The sequence below is a fragment of the Pipra filicauda genome, unplaced genomic scaffold (genome assembly GCF_003945595.2).
Source record: "Pipra filicauda isolate LSUMZ 115617 unplaced genomic scaffold, ASM394559v2 scaffold745_size127278_pilon, whole genome shotgun sequence".
In the NCBI taxonomy this organism is placed as follows: Eukaryota; Metazoa; Chordata; class Aves; order Passeriformes; family Pipridae; genus Pipra; species Pipra filicauda.
This window is the reverse complement of record NW_024104915.1, coordinates 6,532-13,362: the sequence shown is the minus strand read 5'-3', so window position 1 is coordinate 13,362 and position 6,831 is coordinate 6,532. Positions and strand designations below refer to the sequence as shown.

The 6,831-nt window shown below is 50.3% G+C and overlaps 1 pseudogene; it reads right to left on the bottom strand.

Moving 5' to 3' along the window:
* Nucleotides 1-5,384: 5,384 nt before the first annotated feature.
* On the bottom strand, nucleotides 5,385-6,335 carry LOC114003429 (annotated as a pseudogene).
* Between the last annotated feature and the right edge of the window lie 496 nt (nucleotides 6,336-6,831).

Here is a 6,831-nt window from a genome sequence, read left to right as displayed (position 1 = left end):
CAGAGTTATTATCAAGAACCCTAAATTTCACCCAAGAAGAAGAAAACCTCTGTTCTTAAGATGAGTAGAGCAACAGAAACTATTACAAAGACTGTTAAAATAATGTTTAAGTTTTTTTTCTCTTGTCTGTATTGCTTAGTATTACTAGTAACTATGAATTGAGTTTAAAACCTAAATTTACATTTGGCTTTGACAAAATACACCTAACATTCTTCATGAAAGTGAGTGCTGAATTTGCACTATGAATTTGGCTGAAATTTAGCAACAAGTTTAAATTATATGTATATTGGGTAATTCTTAGAAATATTTCATTAAATTTGCTTCCACAGACTTACTTCATAGTTACCAAACTAAACCAGAATAGAACAGTCATTCATGTTAGTAGAATATAGTGTTAAATCTACATAATAGCTTGTTATGTGATTAATGTTATAAATATTAGTCATCTTACTGATATCATGTTAAGTATAAGTAGTAGAGATTGAAGATCTTTGAGTCTTGTTCAATTTCTAAAGGGGAGACTGATGCCGTAAGGTCCATCTGTTTTTTTCTTATTTTCCTAATTTTATAAGTTTTAGAAGTAGTTAAGTAATAGAAGTAGATTTTAGAAGCTGCAGCCCTTATCCCTCACCCTTTAGCACAAGTAGTTTACACATTCCCTACCCCATCACCCCATTCTATGTTCCCCATATCAATCCTACCCCTGTATTCCAGTAGAAAATGTTTAGTCTTTTGTCGAGGCAGGCCTATGCTGTTTAGAGAACACTCATATCTTAGCCTGAACCACAGAACACAGTCAAGAACTGGCTGACCATGTACCCTCTGTGCTCTGAAAATTATGAAGATGATGAAGAAGGGGTCCCGAAATACACCCCAGACCCAATTCCCAGGGGGTGGGCCAAGGGGTGGACCAGGGCAAAAGCAACGGAATGGACAAAACTTGGATTGGTCGGGCAGTAACATCTCAGGCACAGCCTGCACGCATCTTGTAACATCTATGCCTGGGCACAAATTAAACCTTTTCCTTATCTCACCCTCAATTGACTGCTCCAGAGTTTTCTTTTCTCAGCACCATTAGGCATCATGACGGAGGGGAGGACATGAAGTCACAGGGATTATATGATATCACAGGAGAGGTGTGATGTCATATGATTGATGTGACATCATAGAGGAGATGTGATGTCACAGGAAGGATGTGATGCCATATGATGGATGTGATGTCATGGGGGAGATGTAATGTCACAGAAAGGGTGTGATGTGACAGGGGAGGACGTGATGTCACAGGAAGGATGTGATGTCACAGGGGGTGTGATGTCATAAGGGAGATGTGATGTCATGTTATGCTTGTGACGTCATAGGGGAGAGGTGATGTCACAGGAAGGATGTGATGTCACAGGAGAGCTGTGATGTCACATGGGAGGATGTGATGTCACAGGGCAGGTGTGATGTCACAGGGGTGATGTGATGTCATAGCGGAGCACGTGAAATATGATACCACGGGAGAGATGTGATGTCATATGATGGATGTGACATCATAGGGGAGCTGTGATGTCACAGGGCAGGTGTGATGTCACAAGGTAGGTGTAATGTCACAGTGAGGTGTGATGTCACAGGAAGGATGTGATGTCACAGGGGAGACATGATGTCACAGGGATGATATGGTATTACAGGAGAGATGTGATGTCATATTATGGATGTAATGTCATAGGAGAGATGTAATGTCTCAGGGGTGATGTGATGACAGGGGAGTATGTGACGTCACAGGGATTATATCACAGGAGAGATGTGATGTCATATGATGGATGTGATGTCACAGCGGAACTGTGATGTCACAGGGGAGAATGTGATGTCACAGGGGAGGACGTGATGTCACCAGGATGACATGATAACACAGGAAAGATGTGATGTCATATTATGGATGTGATGCCTTAGGAGAGATGTGATGTCACAAGGGAGGACATGATGTCACAGGGATGATATGGTATCACAGGAGAGATGTGATGTCATATGATGGATGTGACATCATAGGAGAGATTTGATGTCGTAGGGGAGGTGTGATGTCACAGGAAGGATGTGATGTCATGGGGAGCATGTGATGTCATAGAGGAGTGACACACTCCCCCCCCAACCTTGCTCCAGCTAAAGCCGTGGAATTTGTCTTTGTTTCCCTTGGGTTCAAGGTCGGGCTGTTTTATTTCCATGGATGTCTAGAGATGAGTTAAGGGTAGCTCAGACCTTTTGGTGAATGTACCAGGGTGAATTTATGCTAATACTTTTGGTCTGGGTTTGGCCCCGCCACCTGTGAAAGTTTTGCTCTTTCCCTGCCAAGTTATGGGAAAACAAGCACTGATAAATGGGAAAGTTGTCCTTGAAGAGAGCTTCTTGTATAAACTCTTTTAATTGGTGTTGTGTGATTGGCTAATTGTCCTCCAAGGTCACTTGAAGGAGAAGTTGAGGAGGAAAAGGATGAAGTAGCACCCCCAGACTCAATTAAGATAGACCCCCAAAACACTCTGCGCGTGCATGAGGGGATTTCCGAAGTTCTCACGCGTGCGCAGAAGAGATGCACTGACATAACCGGGGGTGGGACTGAGGGCCTCGGGCTGGGCGGTGCTGGCCACACCTGGGAGGTTGTGGCCACTCAATTAATTGTATAAAAAGCAGATAGCTTTTGTGAACTTACTGACTCTCCAAAGATGCAGCTTCTGCTATGGGTAATTAGAGGCATGCTAGGTCGGTTAGATAACTTTATAGGCAACAGCTGGGCAACGGGGGAGATCATGCTGGGGGCTTATTTCTCTCCTCCTTCCTCCCTTTTGGGTTTGTTCGTTTTGTTGGCCACCTCTTGGTAATAAATATTGTTTTTTGAGCTAGCAACGGTGTCTCGGTTTTCAAGCTTCAGCATGTTCGAACCCCTCCCTAATACAACCCCATACCAAAGTGCCAGATCCAGATGCCACCTGAACACTTCCAGAGACTCCACCACCTCCCCGGGCTACTTGTTCCAATGCCTCAAAAGTCTTTCAGTGGAAAAGGGATTTTTTCATAACTAATATGAACCTTGCCCAAAGCAATTTAAGGCCATTCCCTCACAACCTTTCACTATAGCCTTGGCAGAAGAGACCAAGCCCCATACCCACTAAAACTTCCTCTCAGGTCATTGTAGAGAGCAATGAGGTCCCCCCTGAGCCTCCCCTTCTCCAGACTCAACAAGCCCAGTTCCCTCAGCCGTCCCTCAGCAGACATGTTTTCCAGAGCCTTCCCCAGCTCCGTTCCCTTCTCTGGACACGCTCCAGCCCCTCAAGGGCCTTTTGGCACTGAGGGGCCACAACTGGACACAGCACTCCAGGTGGGGCCTCCCCAGTGCCCAGCACAGAGGGGCAATCAGTTCTCTGCTCCTGCTGGCCACACTCTTCTCCACAAAGGCCACGATGCCCTTGGCCTTCTTGCCCCCCTGGGCACACTCTGGCTCATATCCAGCCCCTGTCAAGCAGCACCCCCAAGTCCCTTCCTGCTGAGCAGCTCTCCAGCCCCTCTGCCCCCAGCATGGAGCGTCCTGGGGGTTGTTGGGAGCCAAGGGCAGGCCCTGACACGTGGCCTTATTGATCCAGCCTGTCCAGATCCCAGAGCATGTTCCAGCAAGGACATGGTGGAACCTCATGGAACCAAGGACCATTGTGACACTGCAAGGCCTTCTGGAGCCAAAGGAGCCCTGGGACACTGGGCAATCTCATGGAATCAAGGCAGCACTGTCACCCTGGGAAAACTCCTGGAATTCAGGGCCCATTGTGACACTGCAGCTCCCCATGGAACAAAAGGAACCCTGGGACGCTGCAGAAACTCATGGAACCAAGGGACCATTGGGACATTGAGGGGGCTGATGGAATCAGGAGTCCATTGGGACAATCCAGGGCCTCATGAAATCAAAGGAATTCTGGGACACTGTCAAACCTCCTGGAACCAAGGGTTCCTGCTGACATGTGTGTCCTCCTGGAACCAAGGGAGCCCGGAGATATTTCTGAACCTCCCAGAATCCAGGGGCCATTGGGACCCTGCAGAACCACCTGCATTCCAGTGGTCCTTGTGAAACTGCAGGCTCTCCTGGAACCCAAGGATTCCTGGAACACTGCAGAGCTCACGGAACCAAGGGGCCACTGTCCCACTGCAGCTCCTTCTGAAGCACAAGGGACCCCGGGACAATGGGAAATCTCTGAGAATCCAAAGGGCATTTTGGGACTGCAGGGTCTCATGGAACTAAAGGAACCTTTGGAGACTGTGGAAGCTCATGGAATCAAGGGGCCATTGGGACATGTGGGGCCTCCTTAAACCAAAAGAACCCAGAGAATTTTTGTGAGAAAAAGTTAAGGCAGCAGCAGCTGCATTCAGTTAATCAGGATCCAAAAGGAGTGTTTTGGCCTTGACTGGTGTTTTCCATCCAGAGAGTGCTGTTTGCCAAAGTGGAAACCACTTGGAACGCTCTGCATGGTAGCCTGTGTTTCTCCCTGGTGGCTGAACACAGCCAGCACATGAGGGGAGGGGAATGTGTGGGATCAGGGCACTGCTTTGGGGCCATGCTGGGAATTCCGGTGGACTAAAAGACAAAGCCCAGGCGCTGTTTCCAAAGGAACCCCAATGAAAGGGGGACACCGGAAAGATGGGAGGACAAGTACTGAAATGGAACTCTGTGTGTGCAGCCTCATTTTCTCCTTCAGTGCCCACAGGAGAGGGAGCAAAAAGTGGTGATTTGGACCCAAAAACTGTTCAGGGGGAAAAATTAGGATTAAGGGGACAGTGGGAAAATGGGAGAAAAAGGGAAAAGGGTGGAAAAGAGGGGGTGGTCTGGTGGGTCTGACTGTCCCATGGGGGTCTTTGGGCACAGGCAGGTTGGCAAAGGGGGCTGGCCCCCCAAGCTCCCAACTTCCTGTGGGGTGATGGGGGCTGATGGATCCAATCTCAGCCTTGAATTATGCCAACAGTTCCAGTTCAGAGGAATTACAGAGGTGTGACTGAATCATTTTTGTCCTCCAGCTTTAATGATGGCAAATCAGATCTATTGATAGAAAGGAATTTATTTAGGGTTACAAATGATCAAACAAAAGATCTTAATCAGAATTATTTACTGCAAATAGAAACACTAAAATTACCAGGAGTACAGGATAAGATAGGACAGTGCTCTACAGTAAAGCAATTGTTGAAGCAATTCTACTAAAGCTGGCACAAAAGCAATAATTCTTAATTAGAGATGGATGGAACTCCCCCAGACCAATGCTGGTGGGGAGATCTCTGCTCTCAACCTCCAGCAGTGACCTTGGGGGGTCCCCAGCCAGGGCAGGAATCTCTACACAACCCCCAAGAAGGGTTCTGTTGGAAGAACCTGCCCCTGGGAAAGGGGACTGGCCCTTTGTGGTCGAAAGGGATGGACTGACAGTCACTGGACTCCAGGGGTTGCCTCCAAATGAGGGGCTTCATTCAGGGTGGAAGCAGCGGCCGAAGGTCTTCCGACAGTCGGGGCACTGGTAGGGCTTCCCTTACTGGTGGGTCCGCTGGTGTCTGGTCAAGTTAGAGCTCCAGGTAAAGCTCTTCCCACACTCCCCACACTTGTAGGGCCTCTCCCCGGTGTGGATGCGCCGGTGCCTGATGAGGGTGGAGTTCATGTTAAAGCCCTTCCCACAGTCGGTGCAGCGGAAGGGCCTCTCATCTGTGTGTGTCCGCTCGTGCTTTAGGAGATCTGAGCTGGTGTGAAAGCTCTTCCCACATTCCAAGCACTTGTAGGGCCGTTCCCCACTGTGGATGCGCTGGTGGGTGTGGAGGTTGGAGCTGCTCCTGAAGCTCTTCCCACATTCCCCACACATATACGGCCGTTCCCCAGTGTGGATGTGCTGGTGCACGATCAGAGTGGAGCTGTCACTGAAGCTCTTCCCACATTGCTCACACGGGTAGAGCTGTTCCCCACTGTGGATGTGCTGGTGTCGGATCAGGGCGGAGCTCCGCCTGAAGCTCTTTCCACACTCCCCACACGTATAGGGCCATTCACCAGTGTGAATTTGCTGGTGGGTGTGGAGGTTGGAGCTGAACTTGAAGCTCTTCCCACATTCCCCACACGTGTAGGGACGTTCCCCAGTGTGGATGTGCTGGTGGCTGAGGAGGTGGGTGCTCTTTCTGAAGCTTGTCCCACATTCCATACACTTGAAGGGCTTCTCCCTGCTGGGAGGCTGCTCAGGGACCACCAGGTCACAGCTCCCCCTCAAGGTCTGGCCGCCTTCCCGGCACAGGCTGGGTCTTTCCTCCTCAGAGCACCCTGGGATGGCTTTGGAGACCCTCCTGTGGGGGGATCTCCGGCCCTTTTCCTCCCCGCTGCCTTCCTGCGCCGGGGAGCCCTTCAAAACGGCCTCTCCCACCAGGGTCTCACGGGGGGATTTGTCCTCCGGGCTCTCCGTCCTCACCTCGGGGCCTGGGGCAGGAAGCAAGAAGGACAGGCAGGGGATTGGCCTCCGGCCCACAGGGAAGGCCAAGGACATCCCCCCAACTCCGGCCCCGGCAGGACGGCGGCGCCAGCGGGGTTGTCCTGCAGCCGGGGCCATGCTCGGCTGACAGAGCCAGCACAACACCCGCCCAAGGGGACACTGACTTCCTCCTCACCTGCCTGGGGGGACCAAGGCATCTTCCTCTTCCTCGCAGCCTCCTCCTCCATCCGCCCAAGCTTTGGGAAGGACAAATCCTGATGGGGGGGAAAACAAGGGCTGAGCGCGTCGGCTTGGGGGTTCCTCCTGCCCAAGTCCATCTCTAGAACTCACTGCGTATCCTGTGACCAAAAAAACCTCCAAAACACCA